Here is a 21,087-nt window from a genome sequence, read left to right on the forward strand (position 1 = left end):
AACCAGCGGCAGATCCGGTGGTCGTTGTTTTTTGCCCGGTTCAACTTCCGCGTGACCTACATTCCCAGCGGTCACAACCGGAGGGCGGATGCCCTGTCCCGCAAGCCAGAGTACCTCTGCGCCAAGGACCCCCTTCCTCCACGGACAGTGCTGCCGGCAGAAGCCTTGGCCGCAGCACGGGCCAGTGGACTTGCGGGCCCAGGTGCGAGAGGCGCAGCGCCAGGACGCCTGGTCGCAGCAAAGGAGAGCGGAGGTGGGCCCCACGTCTCCTTGGACCTTGGAGGAGGACTTACTCAAGTTTCGGGGGCGATTATATGTACCCACAGGACCACTCCGAGCCCTCGTCATGACCCAGTGCCACGACAACCCTGCAGCAGGACATTTTGGGTTCTTCAAGACCCTCCACCTGGTGACACGGACCTTTTGGTGGCCCCGAGTGCGGCATGATATACATGCCTACGTGACATCCTGCGTACCGTGCCGGCAAGCCAAGACCGCCACGGGGGCCCCTCCCGGGCTCCTCCAACCCTTGCCGACACCCGACAGACCCTGGGGGGCGATCTCTATGGATTTCCTGACAGACCTGCCGCCGTCCTCTGGGTTCACCACGGTGCTGGTGGTGGTGGACATGCTCACCAAGATGGCACACTTCATCCCATGCCGCGGACTGCCCACAGCCGCAAAACGCCCGCCTCTTTCTGCAGCACATCTTCCGCCTCCATGGTCTACCGGACAGGGTGGTTTCGGACCGCTGGAGTTCAGTTCAGAGCCCGCTTCTGGAAGAGCCTGATGGCCGCGTTGGAGGTGCAGGTATGTCTGTCGCCATCGCACCATCCGGAGACCGACGGGGGTACAGAGAAGGTCATCGGTATACTGGAACAGTATCTCCGTTGCTTCATCAACCAGCAACAGGACAACTGGGCCGACTACCTATCTCTGGCGGAGTTTGCTTTTAACAACTCTCAGCACACCTCTACTCAGATGACCCGTTCTTTGCCAATGTGGGTACCATCCGCGGCTCTTCCTCTGGCACCACCGGACTCTCCTGTTCCCGAACGCAGACCTTCCTGACGGAATTGCATGCGGTCCAACAGTTGGTACGCCAGCAGCTGAATCGGGCAAGGAGGACTACAAGCGGTCCGCTGACCGCTCCCGACGGGCAACGCCCCGCTGGCAGTTGGAGACCGGTGTGGCTCTCCACCAAACACCTCCCGTCCGACCGCCGGTAAAGAAGTTGGACCACCGATTCATCGGCCCGTTCCTGTCGAGGCAGTCATCAACCCGGTAGCCTACCGACTGACCCTGCCACGATCCATGCGGATCCACCCGTTTTCACGGTCCCTTCTGGTTCCTGAGGCCACACGAGTCCCCTTCGGTGCCCAACAGCACCGTCACTGTCGCCGAGGGCGGGTCGGAGGAATCTGAAGTCCACAGCGTACGAGACTCTCGCTGGCTAAAGGGTCGTTTCCAATATTTGATCGCGTGGAAGGGATACGGGACTGATTTCTCCTGGGTAGATGCCTCCGACGTTCATGCCCCTGACCTGGTGCAGGCCTTCCATGAGCAGAACCCAGCCCGACCGCATCCCGATCGTCAGCCCCGGGGGAAGGGCCCTGCGGTGAGGGATAGTGTTGTGACCCAGGTTCCTGGACCCAGACTCCTGGACTCGGATGATTCAGAAAATGAGGGAGAAGACCTGGCAAGCCCTGTTTCTCTTGAGCCCTCTCCCTCCCTGGCACCCACTCAAAGGGAGGGGCCGGCACGGCCTGATTCTCCCGGGCCTTCTTCTGATTTGGCAACGCCCCAAGAACAGTTTTGGAGGGACGCAAGATTACGAAGGCTTGATCGACGTGCGCAGCAGCGGAAGAGTTGGGACAAAGCCAAGTCATAATTGTCATGCAGTGACATCTGCAGAGACTATAAATAGGAGGCGGGACTTCCTGGTTTTTTGTCTCGGACAAAGCAATGAATTTGGCGCGAGCTAACTATTTCATGGAGGGAAGAATATATTCGTGAGTAATTCTGGCCTTATCTATAATTTCCTCGTTATCTCCAGAAACTTGGCAGGCCCGTGGGTAGACGTGGCCAGGACATGTATCTATGTAAATAAAAGGGAAAAAAAAGGAAGGCCTCTGACGGACTCTTTGCTGGGAGTATTGGGGGAAGGGAAACAGAACACTGCATGCACAACTCTCCCAATATGCAACAGGTACAGGGGCCCATCTCCTCCCCCTGCTGACTCCAACCAAAGCGCATAGAAAGTTTTGACTTCTAAAGGGCTTTGCACCGCCTGGCACTGAGATTTAAATGTCTTGATTTAAATGGGGGTTGCCAGGTTTAGGAGGGCGAAAATAATTCTTTAGGTTGCATTTGACTCGCAAGCTAGCATCATGCTTCCGAAACCACAGACGAATTAACTTGCAGTTTAAATCAGCACTCGAAAACCCTAATAGGCGATGTAATGAATAGGCAATCCAGTTCGCAGCTCTTCTCCAGAATTTAAATAATTGTACCCTGTAATTTTCATAATCTGGAATGAGCCATTATTTCCCGTTTGGGGTGTGTGTGTGAATTCAAATGACCTTCCACGCTTTGCGTCTTGGGTGTATCGAGGGATGAATTCCCCATTACTGCTGAATTTGACTGGGGTTTTTTTCCTGCAGGGGTTGCCCCGAAGAGCTTTGTGTTCCTTTTCCTCCTCATCTGCCAATGAGTGGGGAACAAATGGTCCACCGGTTCTCTGGCAGGTGCGTATTTGATGTGACTGGTCAAGGCAAATTTGCAAATACCGTCTTAATAACAGAATAACAGAGTCAGAACGGACCTTGGAGGTCTTCTCGTCCAACCCCCTGCTCAAGCAGGAAATCCTATAGCATTTCAGACAAATAGTTGTCCCTTCTCTCTTTAAAAACCTCCAGGGTTGGAGCACCCACAACTTCTGGAGTCAAGCCATTCCCAAAGGTGCTTTTTCGAAAGGCAGCTGCATTTTATTTTATCCTAAAAACGAAAGCCCAGCTGTCTTTTGAAAAAAAAAAAACACCTTTGGGATAAGCTAGGGTGCTTAACCTTAGCTGGTTGATGCCTGGATCATGATTCTCCAACACATTGTTAATATATATATAATATATATAACAACAGAGTTGGAAGGGACCTTGGAGGCCTTCTAGTCCAACCCCCTGCCCAGGCAGGAAACCCTACACCATCTCAGTCAGATGGTTATCCAACATTTTCTTAAAAATTTCCAGTGTTGGAGCATTCACAACTTCTGCAGGCAAGTCATTCCACTTATTAATTGTTCTAACTGTCAGGAAATTCCTCCTTAGTTCTAAGTTGCTTCTTTCCTTGATCAGTTTCCACCCATTGCTTCTTTTTCTACCCTCAGGTGCTTTGGAGAAGAGTTTGACTCCCTTTTTATTGGGGCAACCCCTGAGATATTGGATTGACTGCTATCATGTCTCCCCCAGTCCTTCTTTTCATTCAACTAGACATACCCAGTTCCTGCAACCGTTCTTCATATGTTTTAGCCTCCAGTCCCCTCATCATCTTTGTTGCTCTTCTCTGCACTCTTTCTAGAGTCTCAACATCTTTTTTACATTGTGCCACGGTAAGCTATTTCTTCTCTTTTCCCCTTTTTAAAAAAAAAGTAAAATGAGATGAGATAACCTTTATTGTCATTTTTATACTGTGAGCAGACTGGCCCACATTAAAGATGAAATTCTGTTGCCTGCTCTCAAAAGGAAATATATATTTACCCATACCCATTCATATACACACACACACACATTAATTGCTGTCCATTTTGAATACATAGTGGAAAAATGAAACTTAAGAGTTCACAAGGTTGATGCTATATGGAACTGGGAGCTAGCTGTTGTTTTCTTCCTGGAGATGAATTTATTGATGGGGATTTGAGATCAAGCCTTTACAGAATAACACTCAAGTTGGAAGGGATCTCGGAGGTCTTCTAGTCCAACCCCCTGCTCAAGCAGGAAATCCTATACCATTTCAGACAGGTGGCTATGCAATCTCTTTTTAAAAATCTCCAGCGTTGGAGCACATGTACGTTCCAGAGGCAGGCTGATTAATTGTTCTCACTGTCAGGAAATTTCTCCTTACTTCCAGGTTGCTTCTCTCCTTGATGAGTTTCCACCTCTTGCTTCTCGTCCTGCTTTCAGGTGCTTTGGAAAATAGATTTGACCCCCTCTTTGTGGCAGCCCTTCAAATATTGGAAGACTGTTATCATGTCTCCCCTAGTCCTTCTTTTCATCTAACTAGACATATCCAATTCCAGCAACCGTTCTTTGTATGTTTTAGCCTCCAGTCCCCTAATCATCTTTGTGGCTCTTCTCTGCACTCTTTCTAGAGTCTCCACATCCTTTTTACATTGTGGCGACCAAACTTGGATGCAATATTCGAAGGCATTATAAAGTGGTCACATTTCATGTGATCTTGATTCTATCCCTCTGTTCATGCAGCCTAGGATAGCATAGGCTTTTCTTGCAGCTGCCACACAACCCTGGCTCATATCTAAGTGATTGTCCACTAGGACTCCAAAATCCTTCTCGCTGTTAATTACTGTTGAGCCAAGTACCACCTATCCTATCCTATCCCTGTGCATTTGGTTTGTCATATCTACTTTCAACCTTACATGGGAAAAGACCCAAATGCGCCAAGACCTATATACCTATACCCGTGAAAACCTACGAATACACACACATACACACTTCTTCCCTTACAGGCATACATTTAACTTGGCAGGACATCCTTAGCCCTAAAACCAAATTATCTCAACGATAGTACTTTTGAATCAACTTCCAGCTTAGACTCATAGCGGTTTTTGGTTTGAGGAAAGGGTGTGGAATTCAGTTCAGGAACTGACATGTCTTCCCCTCCTGCCCCTCCAAGGTTAACATTTTCTCCTTTATCTTGAAAGTTCGGGTGGTTTTTCCTACAGGTATAAATATATCCTTTACAACGTTTTTTTCCCCCTCTTGCAATTAATTGTTGCTTTAATATTTGTAGGATACGGTAATTAGTTTTACCAAGTAATTTTATGTATTTTTTTTTTTATCAGAAAGAAATTCCACTGGAAGGCTGATTCCTGGAAAGTTGTGTGCATCAAATAACAACTAGTGGGAAAATTTAATTAAAAATAAAGATAATTTGCAGGATTTTAATTGGAATAATGAACATTGAGTTCCTTTTTTTCAGACATTCAAGCTTCTGTTTCATTTTTTTCCAAGTCTTGTGAAAGCAGACAAAAGCTTAGCCTTGGTGGATCTGGAGACATCAATCCAAAGAGATATTTGAATGTTCTCCAAAGTCAGGGGATTGCAGCTAAAGATAAAAATATTAAATGAGTTGCCAATAAAAGCATCAACCTCCAGGGGGAATATTCCAATTTAGTTTCCAACATTTTTCTTTGCAACTTCAATGTTTGTCCAGGACAGCAAGTTAGCATTTGTGGTTGGACTTTCTTCGTAATTCATCTTCACAATATAGTGACTTTTGGCAACCAGCCACTTCCCTGATTGGGATATTTAATACTCATTTGTTTCTGGAAAGCTTGCATTTAATGCTTTAGTGACTGCAGCTGTAAGAGTTTCCAAGAAGAGAGGGAGATGTAAAGAGTCAGCTTTGAGTCACCCCTCAGCAATTCTTGAAGAATTATGACCTAGTGAAGGCAATTTTTCATAGCAGGATCAGGGGTGAAATGCTCCCGGTTCGGACTGCATGGACCGATCCAGTAGCGATGGCAGTGGGTGGTTCGGAGAACCGGTAGCAAAAAAATTCTTTGCCCCCCCCCTCCGCCCATGCCAACAATAAGGGCCTCTGGTGGCTCAGACTGCTAAGACAGTCTGTTATTAACACAGCTGCTTGCAATTACTGCAGGTTCAAGTCCCACCAGGCCCAAGGTTGACTCAGCCTTCCATCCTTTATAAGGTAGGTAAAATGAGGACCCAGATTGTTAGGGGCAATAAAAGTTGACTTTGTATATAATATACAAATGGATGAAGACTATTGCTTGACATAGTGTAAGCCGCCCTGAGTCTTCGGAGAAGGGCGGGATATAAATGCAAATAATAAAAAAAAAATCGCCTGGTCACCACTTCTTTTAAAAACTGCTTTTAAAAGGTAAAAAAATGCTCTGATGATCCCAGCTGAGCAGTTGAATAGGTTGTAAAAAAAATGCTTTTAAAAGTAAAAAAAAAAAAAAAAGATCACGTGCTACAGCTGACCACCCCCATGCATGCTGTTCTACTTACCCCATGTTTTTTGGGGTTTTTTTTTGCATTTATATCCCGCCCTTCTCCGAAGACTCAGGGGGGCTTACACTATGTCAAGCAATAGTCTTCATCGATTTATATATTATATACAAAGTCAACTTTTATTGCCCCCAACAATCTGGGTCCTCATTTTACCTACCTTATAAAGGATGGAAGGCTGAGTCAACCTTGGGCCTGGTGGGACTTGAACTTGCAGTAATTGCAAGCAGCTGCTGTTAATAACAGACTGTCTTAGCAGCCTGAGCCACCAGAGGCATGGTATTCCTAAAGCAAGGTTTCCCAACCTTGGCAACTTTAAGACAGGTGGGCTTCAGCTCCCAGAATTCAGCTCCCATGCTGGCTGGGGGAATTCTGGGAGTTGAAGTCCACCTATCTTAACCTTGCTGAGTTTGGAAAACCTTGCCTTGAGGGTAGGCACAGAATTCTGGGAGTTGAAGTCCAATTTTGATCAGGGGGACACAGGAACACTGTAACAGTGATGTGTGAGGACTGGTTTTAAATCATTTTTTTCAGTGGTGATGTCACTTCAAATGGACGCTAAATGGATGGGTCGTAAGTCGAGAACTAGCTTATATGAAACTACTCCTTTAACTAATAGTATTATGAACCACAACAATAATGGGTGACTCTATCAATCCTTAGGATTCATTCTGACCACCTTAACGAATTCTACTATGGAGAACAAGCTCGACATGTTCAGATTCTTCAACCAGACCTAAAAATTTGCTATAAAGGGAAAAAGAAATGAGTCTAATTTAATTAATTTCAATTAATTTTATTATTTTATTTATTTATTTTATTAATTTGATTTCTATACCGCCCTTCTCCCAAAGGTCTCAGGGCGGTTTCCAGCCAGATAAAACACAATTATACATATAATATAAAATTTTAAAAAAATATATTAAAAAACTAATTCAATTTGGCCGAATTTAAAACTTAAAAACAAGAATAAAACTATGATAAACCCCTCTTAAAATTACTAATTATTTCAAGCCAGCCCTGCGCTATTGAAATTGAATTGAAATTTGATAAGGTAAATAAAGTTGTTACACCCATTATGCCTAGACATTACAGGTTGTCTTCCTCTTACGACCAAAAATTCACCCCAAAATTTTCATGGCTAAGCAAGAAAGGTTTTAAGTGAATTTTGCCTCCTTGTACAAGCCTTCCTGCAACAGCTGCGGTTGTGGAGTTAGTCACCCGGTTGTTAAGTGAATCTGGCTTCTCCCACTGACTTTGCTTGTCAGAAGGTCGCAAAAGGGGATCACGTAACCCAGGGATCCTGCAACCGTCATAAATGTGAGTCAGTTGGCAAGCGTCCAAATTTTGATCTGATTGCGATGCAACGGTTGTAAGTGTGAAAAATGGTCAGGTGTCACTGTTTTTCAGTGCCATCGTAATTTCAAATGATTCCTAAACAAATGGTTGTAAGTTGAGGACTACTTGTATTCAAATTTCACCACAGGTAGTCCTCAACTTATGACCACAATTTATGTTGTTAAGTGAGATGTTTGTTAAGTGAGTTTTGCCCCATTTTACGACTTCTTGCATATTTGTGAAGTGAATCACTGCAGTTCTTAAATTAGTAACACAGCTGTGAAGTGAATCTGGCTTCTCCCATTGACTTTGCTTGTCGAAAAAGGGGATCACGTGACCCCGGGGGACACTGCAACCGTCATAAATGTGAGTCAGTGGTAAAGCATCTGAAGGTAAATCACATGACCGTGGGGATGCTGCGATGGTCATAAGTGTGAAAAATGGACATAAGTCACTTTTTTCAGTGCCGTCGTAACTTCGAATGGTCGCTAAATGAACTGCTGTAAGTCGAGGACTAGCTGTATACAAAGTGCTATTTTGCACTATTTTTCTATGGAAAATGTGGGTAATTGGTTCCAGCTCAACGGAAATAGGTAATGAAAAATTTTAAACATACATTTCATACGTATATTAATGAAATACAGGTAGTCCTCGACTTATAACAGTTCGTTTAATGACAGTTGGAAGTTACAATGGCACTGAAAAAATGACTTAGGACTGTTCCATCATCCTTGTGATCATGTGATCAGAATTCAGACGCTTGGCAACTGGCATGTACTTATGACGGTTGCGGTGTCCCGGGGTCATGTGATCCCCTCCTGCGACCTTCTGACAAGCAAAGTCAATGGGGAAGCCAGATTCACTTAACAACCGTCTTACTAACTTAACAATCATGTTACTAACTTAATGACTGCCGTGAGTCACTTAACAACTGCGGCAAGAAAGGTCGTAAAATGGAGCAAAAGCACTGAACAAATATCTCATTTAGCAACAGAAATTTTGATCTCAATTGTGGTCGTAAGTCAAGGACTACCTGGTACAACAGTACAGTTTCACAAAGAAGAGGCTTATAATTTAAATATATGGTTCACAAAGTCGCAGCCTAATTATAGAAAGCAACGTACAAATTAAAAAAAAACACAGTTACAGGACATATCCAGAGACTTCAACATCTCATGTTCACGTCATTCAAGGCCTTTTGCTCTCATTATCACCCTTGTCTTATTTGAAGGAAGATTACTCAGCATTTCTAAAATGGATGGCTAACTTCTTTCAACGTATTGCCGACTCATCTTCAACCTGAAACCTGTTTTGCTGAGCCACTTCCTGGCAAATGTCAGACTAAAATGGAATGACTTGCTGCACAGCACATAGTATTTTGAACCCAGGCTTCCACTGCCATTGAATCATTTCCCCTTCCGCCCGTGTTAAAATGTGTCAGGGGAGGGTAATTTTTAGAAGGTCTTCTGAAGGGGACCTTAGTCACTTGATGAGGTCAGAGAAAGTGCAGAATGGATGGTGTGGTGCTCATTGCTCCTTTTTGGCATGCCAAGGCTGGGATGGGTGGTTTGAAGATGGTGACTACAAGCACACAATCAAAACTCTGGCCTGTATTTAAATGTGTTGCCTTTTTTCCCCTTTTCTTTCTTTTCTTTCATTCTTTCCCCCCTCCCTCCTTCCCCACCAACTATCTTACGCCTTCTTCCTTTCCTTCCTTCCTTCTCTTTCTTTTATCCTTCCTCTTCCTTCCTTCCGCTCTCTCTCCCTCCCTCCCTCCCTCTCTCTCTCACACACACACATATTGATATAGTCAATATCCCTGCATCTAGGTTTGTTTTCCATCTAGGTTTATAACCCTAAGAACTTATCCATCAAACGCTCTGTTGCTTTCCATTTAGCTTATGAACCCAACTAAGGGTGATTCATCTAACACAGGGATAATTAAGTCAAGCATAATTGAGTAAACCAGGTATGTATATATTGGCAATCTCAGATATTTAGAACACTTTCCATTAAATATGCCATATCTCATCTTGGTGAATAAAGAGTCAGCATTGTATTATTCTAAGGACTAATGGTACCTACATTTGATTGATTGACTGATACTACGATACATAATAGACTTGGAAGGGACCTTGGAGATCTTCTAGTCCAACCCCCTGATTAAGCAGGAAGATAGGTAAAATAAAAGATAGATAATTTGATAGACGACTATGGGATAGACAGACAGACAGACAGAAGTGTTCTGCTCTGTAGGGCTCTTCTAGGGAAGACTTAAAATATAACAGCATTTTCTAAAAGCAATCATGAGGCCAAATCACAAAAATCAAATTCAGGAAAGTACAATCCCAGCAAAATATAGCAACTATTACTTTATTAGAATTAGTGTATTAGAATTACTGTATTAACTGTAATTAGAATTACAGTATTAGAAAGACAACAGAAACATACAAATCAATTTAAAGGGGGAGAAAGACAAGTGACTGTTACCTACATATGAATAGAATAGAATAGAATTTTTATTGGCCAAGTGTGATTGGACACACAAGGAATTTGTCTTGGTGCATATGCTCTCAGTGTACATAAAAGAAAAGATACGTTCATCAAGGTACAACATTTACAACACAATTGATGATCAATATATCAATATAAATCATAAGGATTGCCAGCAACAAGTTATAGTCATACAGTCATAAGTGGAAAGAGATTGGTGATGGGAACTATGAAACGATTAATAGTAGTGCAGATTCAGTAAATAGTCTGACAGTGTTGAGGGAATTATTTGTTTAGCAGAGTGATGGCCTTTGGGAAAAAACTGTTCTTGTGTCTAGTTGTTCTGGTGTGCAGTGCTCTATAGCGTCGTTTTGAGGGTAGGAGTTGAAACAGTTTATGTCCAGGATGCGAGGGATCTGCAAATATTTTCACGGCCCTCTTCTTGATTCGTGCAGTATACAGGTCCTCAATGGAAGGCAAGTTGGTAGCAATTATTTTTTCTGCAGTTCTAATTATCCTCTGAAGTCTGTGTTTTTCTTGTTAGGTTGCAGAACCGAACCAGACAGTTATAGAGGTGCAAATGACAGACTCAATAATTCCTCTGTAGAATTGGATCAGCAGCTCCTTGGGCAGTTTGAGCTTACTGAGTTGGCGCAGAAAGAAAATTCTTTGTTGTCCTTTTTTAATGATGTTTTTGATGTTAGCTGTCCATTTGAGATCTTGCGATATGATAGAACCCAGAAATTTGAAGGTTTCTACTGTTGATACTGTGTTGTCAAGTATTGTGAGAGGTGGAAGTATGGAAGGGTTTTTCCTAAAGTCTACCACCATGACTAGTGATGGTGGATGTTTCCATCTATAAGAATGTGATTATTTGTTGGAAAATCAGTTGTAGATCTACTCTGGAGAAGCTAACGGCATGAGCATGCAAAATATTATTGCGGGGCTTAAATTAGAAGTCATTCCACCAATAAAATCTATTGCTCAAAAGAGCAATAGATACCGTAAACTGAAAGAAAAGGAAGGAGGAGGAAACTAATGTTAACTTTTAAAAGTTTAAAAGAAACCCTCAAGTTTAAAAAAGAGGTAATTTGCATTTTTTGTCCTTTTCTAATGTAAAAAAAACCTGGCAAAATGTGCAGTATAGGGTTTCTTTTCCGGCCTGAGCAGGGCGTTGGACTAGATGATCTCCAAGGTCCCTTTCAACTCTGTTATTCTGTCTTAATCACACGCTGCCACCTTATTTTGGTGGTCAAATCACACTTGATTTAGTTTAGGATTAACAAAATTTTGTGTTTAATGGAGGGGTGTCCAAGGCAAGACCTGTGGACTGGGGAATTCTGGGAGTTGAAGTCTACAAGTCCTAATTTGATAATTAATTTGATAATTATAATCATAATTAATTTGATGACTTAATACAAGTCATCAAGGTTGGACCACCTTAATTTAATGGGATAGCTACGGTTGCTTTGAGCTATTGTCATACCTTAGGTACCCCAACAGAGGGCAGCACATGGCTGACATGGTTGACAAGATGTAAAAATAAGCAGGACACAGCCTTGGGGGAAGGGGGCACCCCACTTGCACCCCAATATCCATGGGCTGTCGGCTAGACTGGGAAGTCCCCCAAACTAGGCAGCAGAAAGCCGCTTGAATATCAATGGCAAGAACGCTGCAGGAGGGTATTGACAAAAATGTTTTATACTCTTAAACCTCTACCTTAGCACCTCAGTCTACAGATAGTCCTCAACTTATGACCACAATTGGGAAACAGAATTCCTGTCGCTAAGCGAGGCGGCTGTTAAATGCGTCAGACTTGATTTTATGATCTTCTTTTGCCGTGGTTGTTAAACGGATCCCATTGCCCCAGGATGCTGCAACATTGGTCAATAGATGCTTGTTGCCAAGCTCCTGAATTTTGATCACGTACTGACGGGGGTGCTCTGAGGGTCATAAGTACGAGGACTGGTTGTAAATCAGTCTTTTCAGTGCTGTTCTAAGTTCCGACAGTTGCTAAACAAATGACTCTAAATCGAGAACTATCACACATATCAAAGTACAGGCAGCTCTTGAGTTACGATCACAATTGAGTCCAAAATTTCTGTTGCTAATCAAGGCATTTTGTTAAGGGAGTTTTCATCCATTTTTACGATCTTTCTTGCCACGGTGGTTAAGCAAATCACTCCAGTTGTTAACTTAGTCACCTGGCTTCCCCATTGACTTTCGCTTGTCAGAAGGTCGTAAAAGGGGATCATGTGACCCTGGGACATTGCAACCGTCGTAAGTACAAGCCACTTTCCCAGTGTCTGAATTTTGATCACCTGAACATGGGACCGTCGTAACTGTGAAAAACAGCTGTAAGTCCCTTTTTTCAGTGCCGTTGTCACTCCGAACTGTCACTAAATGAACAGCTGTGAGTCAAGGACTACCTATAGCCATTGTAAGTTGAGGACTACCTGTATTTTTTTTTTTTTTTGCATTTATATCCCGCCCTTCTCCGAAGACTCAGGGCGGCTTACACTATGTCAAGCAATAGTCTTCATCCATTTGTATACTATATACAAAGTCAACTTATTGTCCCCCAACAATCTGGGTCCTCATTTTACCTACCTTATAAAGGATGGAAGGCTGAGTCAACCTTGGGCCTAGTGGGACTTGAACCTGCAATATTGCAAGCAGTTGCTGTTAATAACAGGCTACATTAGCCTGTTGCGCCACCAGATAAGATAAGATAAGATAAGATAAGATAAGATAAGATAAGATATTAAATAGTTCCTTAAGCGAAGATGCCAAGCATTATCCATGTGGTTTGCAAAATTTCTATGAGAATACATTCTTTGTGGGATTTTCATTTCACAGTTCTTTTCATTTCACCCTGCTGACCATCCAATTTTCTTCCTAACTCTGCTGAAGTTAAGAATGAGGGCTTCACCATGATCAAACCTATCCGATGATTCAATCCTTTTAGATTTGCATTCCTAATACATGCGCTAACTGAAATGCGATTAGGTATGTTACCTGTTTCAAAAACCAAAAACCAAAACCAAAACCCCCAACTTGGTGTTTAAAATTTCCAGACTCATCTTACTATTAAATTAAGCAACCTTTGGGACTTTACCGTCTTCAACTTCCACACTGTGCACTTTTACAAATCGCGCTGACCATGCAGAAACCATCGTTTTTATTTCTCAAAACAGCCCACGCTAATTAACGAAGTTGGAATTTCTGCAAATCGTCCTGGGATTTCCAGGTCACAGTAGGCGAGCACGGGCTGTTCCTAAGTCAGTCAGATCTTGTAGTCAGCCTTATCCCATCATCTTGATTGAGGGCTGCGTTCTGCTCTTCTTGCGGTTTCCCTTGAAGAGGTTCCATAATCCTCACGGGGTGTTAAAGGCACCCGTGGAAAGCCTTTGACCCAAAGGGGTTGCCAACTGTTTTCCAAGCCTCATTCCAGGCGTTGGGTTGGAGGTCACTGTCAAAGGTCTGCCTCCGTCGATTAGGGGCCTGTCAGGATCTTTAAAAGGTGTGTTGGCTTTCTACCCTGGAAAATGATTTCCTGAGAAAACGCACTTGGTGCCAGTCTTCCTGTCTTTAGGGATAGATTGTTCTTTTTAGCAAAATTGCTTCTGTTCTAATTAATAGTTGATTTGCTGGCTTTCGTCATACTACTACCTTAGAGGAATAGGAGCCATAAATCAATAGAATAATCTGAACCACCCCTTTGCAGTGGATTGAACTACTGCATGAAACCGTAGCTTAACTTACTGTGTGTTTACTAAGCCACAATTGACCATAAATTACTAAAGAAGATAGTTGAAACTAATTACATGGAGTCAGTTTGGTAGAGTGGTTAAGGTGCTGGTGACAATGAGTTCTAGTCCCACGTCAGGCAAGAAAGCCAGCTGGGTGACTTTGAGCCAATCGCCAGGAGACCGTGAGTTCTAGTCCCGCCTTAAGACACAAAAGCCAGCTAGGTGATATTGGGTCAGTCAGCAGGAGACTGTGAATTCTAGTACTGCCTGAGGCACAGAAGCGGGCTGGGTGACTTCGAGCCAGTTGTTTTCTCCAAACCCAGCCCACCACACAGGGTTAATATATAATATAATAATATAATATAATATAATATAATATAATATAATATAATATAATATAATATAATATAATATAATATAATATAATATAATATAATATAATATAATATAATATAATATAATATAACAACAGAGTTGGAAGGGACCTTGGAGGCCTTCTAGTCCAACCCCCTGCCCAGGCAGGAAACCCTACACCATCTCAGTCAGATGGTTATCCAACATTTTCTTAAAAATTTCCAGTGTTGGAGCATTTACAACTTCTGCAGGCAAGTCATTCCACTTATTAATTGTTCTAACTGTCAGGAAATTTCTCCTTAGTTCTAAGTTGCTTCTTTCTTGATCAGTTTCCACCCATTGCTTCTTGTTCTACCCTCAGGTGCTTTGGAGAACAGCCCGACTCTCTCTTTTTTGGCAACCCCTGAGATTTTGGAACACTGCTATCATGTCTCCCCTAGTCCTTCTTTTTATTAAACTAGACATACCCAATTCCTGCAACCGTTCTTCATATGTTTTAGCCTCCAGTCCCCTAATCATCTTTGTTGCTCTTCTCTGCACTCTTTCTAGAGTCTCAACATCTTTTTTACATCGTGGCGACCAAAACAGGATGCAATATTCCAAGTGTGGCCTTACCAAGGCATTATAAAGTGGCACTAATACTTCACTTGATCTTGATTCTATCCCTCTGTTTATGCAGCCCAGAACTGTGTTGGCTTTTTTAGCAGCTGCTGCACACTGCTGGCTCATATCTAAATGGTTATCCACTAGGACTCCAAGATCCCTCTCACAGGTACTACTATTGAGCAAGGTACCACATATACGGTACCTGTGCATTTTGGTTTTTTTGCCTAAATGTAGAACCTTACTTTTAGGCAAAAAACAAAACAAAATGCACAGGGTTGTAGTTGTAGGAGAAATGGAAGGAAGAAGGAGTATTATGTATATTCGCTGTCTTGAGTTACCCATAAAGTAATAAAGGTGGGATAAAAATCTACTAAATAAATAACAGAGCATGTCAATCATTGGAGACAATATTAATATTGTTAAATAATTGAATAAAAATAATAACAGACTGGTATTAGACAGATCAAGGGCAGTCAATCCATAGCCCCCAGGGCCATTTTGCTAGCAAACCCTAGAGCCTTCTATGAGTAGCCCAACAGACTTGGTGAACAAACAGTGTTTCAATGGTGTGTCTTTTTCCAGTTTTAAAATGCCAAACAAAAGGCTAAAATAGATAGGGAAACAGATATGTTAATTTCGAAGAACTGATCAAAAACAAAACCAAAAACCAAAAACAGAACACCATGGATTTGTTACCACCATCCTCAAGGGTTCAAAATGAAAAAATAAAAATAAAAAATCAGGATTTGACTGGGGGAAAAAAAAAGTTTCCATTTCCAATACTGATGACAAAGTACGTGAACGATACATTTCAATTCAATTCCTTGGCAGATTAAAAACCATTTTTGCAATGATTTCGTTAGAACATCCTTATGCACAGTCACTCATGCCCTTGTTACATCCCACCTGGACTACTGCAACGCTCTCTACATGGGGCTCCCCTTGAAGGGTACCCAGAGGCTTCAACTGGTCCAGAATGTGGCTGCGCGGGTGATAGAGGGAGCACCTCGTGGCTCCCGTGTGACACCTCTCCTGCGCAGTCTGCACTGGCTCCCAGTGGTCTTCCGGGTTCAATTCAAGGTTCTTGTTATCACCTTCAAAGTGTACTTACGGGACCGCCTACTGCCACCAGTAGCCTCACACCGACCAGTGTGCTCTCACAGAGAGGACCTCCTCCAGATACCGTCAGCCAAACAATGTCAGCTGGCGACCTCCAGGGGAGGGCCTTCTCTGTGGGGGCTCCCGCCCTCTGGAATGAGCTGCCTCCGGGGCTTCGTCAACTCCCCGACCTCCGGACCTTCCGCCACAAGCTGAAGACGCTGTTGTTTCAACGTGCAGGACTAGCTTGAACATAGTTTTAAATTGGGGTTTTGAATTAGGGGTTTTAAACAGGGCTTTAATTGTATTTAAAAAATTTTAGGCCATTAATCGAATCAGTTTTTTATATGGTTTTTATTTTATATTATATGTATGTGTTTTTACTGGCTGTGAACCGCCCTGAGTCCTTCGGGAGAAGGGCGGTATACAAATATAATAAATAAATAAATAAACATCTCCCTAACCTAAAAGATGATACAGCAGAAAAAAAAGAAGACATTTTTCCTTCTAAGAAACTCCGACTGAACTTTGGCTATAAAAACCTAACAGAAAATTCACCGTTGACAGAACTCAAAACTCCTTTCCAAACTGACAAAAGTTTGTTCCAAAACAAAGTCTATTTTTAAAAATGGGAGTAGAAACACACAACCCTTGTGATTTCCAGAAAGTAATACGGAAGGTGATCGCCAACATTTTTGATGATAAAGACTCTTATGTATAGTGGTTTCTCTTGAAAGTTCAGGTATCGCAATTATTACATTCTATTCTTCTGCCTAATCTTAAAGCTGATTGTATCCCAGGTCCTGTTATTGTTGATCCAGACTACCAGGATATGAATCATGAATTTATTCAGTACCAAGGGAGGAAAAGTTTAATTGGATTTTTTTTTTTCCAGTTTACACCAAAACGAAACAGAAACAGAACAAACCAATGATCCAGAGAAGTACTGGGCTCTTATTTTAAACACAAGAATTTAAGGCACTGCAATGTTTCAAGGACAACCTGGAGTTCAGTCTACTACAGAACACAGAATAACAGAGTTGGAAGGGAATTTGGAGATCTTCTAGTCTAACCCCCTGTTCAAATAGGAAACCCTACACCATTCTGGACAAATGGCTGTTCAATTTCTTTCTGAAAAACCTCCAATGATGGAGCACTCACAACTTCTGCTCTTCCACTGATTAATTGTTCTGTCAGAAAATTTCTCTTTAGTTCTAGGTTGAATCTCTATTTGTTAAGTTCCAGGCGTTACTTCTTGTTCTGCCTCCAGATGCTTTGGAGGTGACCCCCTTCCCCTTTCTATGGCAGCCCCTCAGATATTGGAACACTGCTATCATGTCAACCCCTCCTCCTTCTTTTCACTATACTTGACATACCCAATGCCTGCAGACGTTCTTCATATGTTTTAGCATCCAGTCTCCTAATTATCTTTGTGGCTCCGTCCCATTTTTGGGTAGACCCTGATAAAAAAAAAAAAAATCTCTCCTCTGGTATAGCCAATGATGTGAGGAGAGACCATGGCTTAGAGGTTAATACATCTAATACATAATATGCAAGTAGTCCCGGTTCGAATCCCAGAAGGGTATGGCTAGCTGACGAGAGCTAAATAGCTCGAAATGGATCTATACTAGTCTCCCTTTATTTCTTTGTCGGTAAAATATAAATTCAACATCTTTGTTGCTCTTCTCAGCACTCTTCCTCACGTCTCAACATCTTTTGATGCTTTAACCGGCTGGTGGGAGCTCGGAATGTTTTGAACTTCAGAAGACACCCTAGGACTGCCCAGCTGCAACAATATTTAGGGCAGCATAGCATTCCTTTTGCTCCTCGGATTACTTTGTGCAATTTTTGGAATGTTTTGTAATCTGAGCTGTGAAGGCTGTTTGAGGGAACTTTGGGGCTGAAGGGGAAAGTTGGGTGAGAGGTGAGTGGGTTGGTCTTTCTCCCCTGGGTGGGAGCTGGAGGTGAGGAATGGCTCCCTGCTTGGTGGGTGAGAGCGACTGGACAGGGTGCTGTTTGTGTATTGGATGAATGTATTGTGAGTGTGTGGGGGGTATAAGGAGGTGCTGGATGTGACCCCCTACGCAGCAGGCAGGAAGGGATGGTGTGAGTTTGAGGGCGCCAAGAGCAAGTGCTATACATCTTTTTTTTTTTTTATTTCTTTTTGTCACAACAGTATACACAAACAATTGTCATAGATAAAACAACATGTCTTGAAGAAAATATATACATATATGAGTAAAAAATATGCATCAACTGTATTAATTTGATATAATAAAGGGAACAATAGGACAGGAATGATAGGCACTTTTGTGCTCTTATGCACGCCCCTTATAGTCCTCTTAGGAATGGGGTGAGGTCAATAGTAGACAATTTTTGGTTGAAGGTTTTGGGATTTTGAGTAGAGACTATGGAGTTAGGTAATGAGTTCCAAGCATTAACAACTCTGTTACAGAAGTCATATTTTCTGCAATCAAGTTTGAAGCGGTTGACATTTAGCTTGAATCTCTTTTTTGCTCTTGTAATATTGCGATTGAAGCTGAAGTAGTCTTTTATAGGAAGGATATTGCAATAGATGATTTTGTGTGTTAAACACAGGTCATGTCGAAGTCGACGGAGTTGTAAGTTTTCTAATCCCAGGATTTCAAGTCTGTTGGTATAAGGTATTTTGTTGTTTTCGGAGGAGTGAAGAACTCTTCTAGTGAAATATTTCTGGACTCGTTCTATTGTATTTATGTCAGAGATGTGGTATGGGTTCCAGACGGATGAGCTGTATTCAAGAATAGGTCTGGCAAATGTTTTGTATGCTCTAGTTAGTAGTGTAGAGTTTTTAGAAAAGAAGCTGCGTAAAATTAGGTTTACAACTCTTAGGGCCTTTTTTGCTATGTAGTTGCAGTGGGCTTTGGCATTAAGGTCATTTGATATGAGAACTCCAAGATCTTTGACAGGGTGGGGGTCGTCAGTTAGGTAATGTCCATTAAGTTTGTACTTGATGTTAGGGTTCTTTTTTCCAATATGTAAGACTGAGCATTTGCTGGTTGAGATTTGGAGTTGCCAAGTTTTAGACCAATCGGAAATTAAGTCGAGATCTTCTTGAAGGGTAGAAGTATTATTAGTGGTATTAAATAGTTTGACATCATCAGCAAAGAGAACACAATAACTTGAGATGAGGTCACAGAGATCATTGATGTATAGATATATTTATGTATATATTTATACATAATATAAATTATGTTTAAATTATAAGAGATATATTTATGTATATTATCTTACCTGGCTAGGTGGCTCAGTGGGTAAGATGCTGAGCTTGTCGATCAGAACGGCTGGCAATTCAGCAGTTCGAATCCCTAGTTTCAGTGGTGAAATGCTCCCGGTTCAGACCGGATCGGCTAATCTGGTAGCAATCGTGGCGGGTGGTTCGGAAAACCGGTAGCCCACTTGCTAGCTTTTCCTTTCCGGCTCGCTAGCTTTTCCTGCCTTGATTTGCCTGCTGCAATCCCTGCAATCAATTGCATCAGCTAGCAACTGAATCTGCCTGCCTGCAATCAATCTCACTGGTAAGCAACTGAATCTGCTTGCCTGCTGCCTGCCTTGTCCCTTTAATTTGGTAAGTAACCTAAGTTTTTTTTTTGGGGGGGAGCTTTAAAAATATAGTTAATTGGGTTTTTTTTAGGAGTTTTTTTTTTTTTTAAGACATAGCAATTTAAAGTTAAGGAAGTTTTAAATTTAGCTGCTTTTACCTAAAAATATAAATGAAATAAAATAATAAAATAAAATATTCGTGCCGCTTTCTGAGATTTGGTGTGTTTCTGAAGTGTTTCATTCTAACTACACAAACACACAAAATCTCACAAAGCTGTCTGGGGCATTTTGTGTGGAAAAAGTGTCAAAGTTGGTTTTTGAGCTTTTTGTGGCTGTGTGAGGTTCCTGTTTGTTGCAGGGGCCATTTTGGGTGAAGTGTAGCTGCTTTTACATTGTTGAGTCAGTTGTGTTGTGTTGTGTGTGTGTAAAGTGTGAAAGTTGGTTTTTTGGTACCTCTTATTGTTTTTGTGTATTTTGTTTATTATTTTTACTATTTATTATTATCGGCCACGCCCACCGGGTCACCTGACCACCAAGCCACGCCCACCAATTTAAGCCACGCCCACAGAACCGGTAGGGAAAATGGATTTGGGTTTGGAGTAGATGACCTCCAAGGTCCCTTCCAACTCTGTTACTGTTACTGCCTCTGACGGTTGGTCAGTTAGAGGAGGTTTCCCCCTTTTTAAGGAAGTGTGTGAGAGATGGGGGATGGAATCGTTTGTAGGGAAGGCAGAAGAGGGAGGTCTATTTCAGTGGTGTCGGGTAACGGGAGATACAGGAGGCAAGGTGGGGCAGGCCAAGGGAATGTACAGTACGGTGTTTAGTACAGGAGGTAAATATTGGCACGAGTTTGGGTTGCTGTGGGTTACGGCAGGTATCAATGAAACATTTGCTTCTGGGTTTAGAAACAGGAGTGGAGATAAGACTCCTGCTCTCAGGTAGCTTGGTAAAGCCCAATCAAAGTTCAAGAGAGGACAGGTAACAGGTGTAAAATTCTCTTTAGAGGTGAAAAATGATAAATTCTGCAGGCTTAGAGCTAGTCGGGATTAGTGAGAAGGTCTTTCAACAGAATTAACATAATCCACTGCCTTCTAAAGGAAAATGTCCTTCAGCACGTAGTTTTCCACTTAGGTAACCCTGTTCTGGTAAGTTCTTATATCAGTTCATTTAGTGACCGTTCGAAGTTACAACGGCACTGAAAAAAGTGACTTATGGCCGTTTCCCCCACTTACAACCGTTGCAGTGTCCCTGGGGTCACATGATCAAAATTCAGATGCTTGACAACTGACTCGTGTTTATGACGGCTGCAATGTCCTGGGGTCATGTGATCATCTTTTGTGACCTTCTGACAAGCAAAATCAATGGGGAAGCCAGATTTGCTTAACAACCATATTCCTAACTGAACAACTGCAGTGATTCACTTAACAACTTTGGCAAGAAAGGTCGTAAATGGGGGAAAACTCATTTAATAACTGCTATCATTTAGCAACAGAGATTCTGAGCTCAGATGTGATCATAAGTCGAGGACTACCTGCAATGTATTCCTTTGTTTAACATACAGATCCTGTGGAAATCTAAACTAATGTGACTTTGTGGAA

At 42.3% G+C, this 21,087-nt stretch overlaps 1 long non-coding RNA gene across 2 annotated transcripts; it reads left to right on the forward strand.

The window, feature by feature from the left end:
- The first annotated feature begins 1,429 nt into the window (after positions 1 to 1,429).
- LOC131195753 (uncharacterized) lies at positions 1,430 to 21,035 on the forward strand. 2 transcript variants are annotated; one of them, XR_009154536.1, is made up of 4 exons: positions 1,430 to 2,012; positions 2,664 to 2,747; positions 3,383 to 3,604; positions 19,375 to 21,035. It is a non-coding gene; the product is annotated as an uncharacterized LOC131195753 (long non-coding RNA). The 2 variants fall into 2 exon arrangements; XR_009154535.1 differs by lacking the exon at positions 19,375 to 21,035 and adding an exon at positions 5,075 to 5,186 and having other exon boundaries at positions 1,432 to 2,012.
- Positions 21,036 to 21,087: the final 52 nt, after the last annotated feature.

Source organism: Ahaetulla prasina, chromosome 3, assembly GCF_028640845.1.
Source record: "Ahaetulla prasina isolate Xishuangbanna chromosome 3, ASM2864084v1, whole genome shotgun sequence".
NCBI classification, from domain to species: Eukaryota; Metazoa; Chordata; class Lepidosauria; order Squamata; family Colubridae; genus Ahaetulla; species Ahaetulla prasina.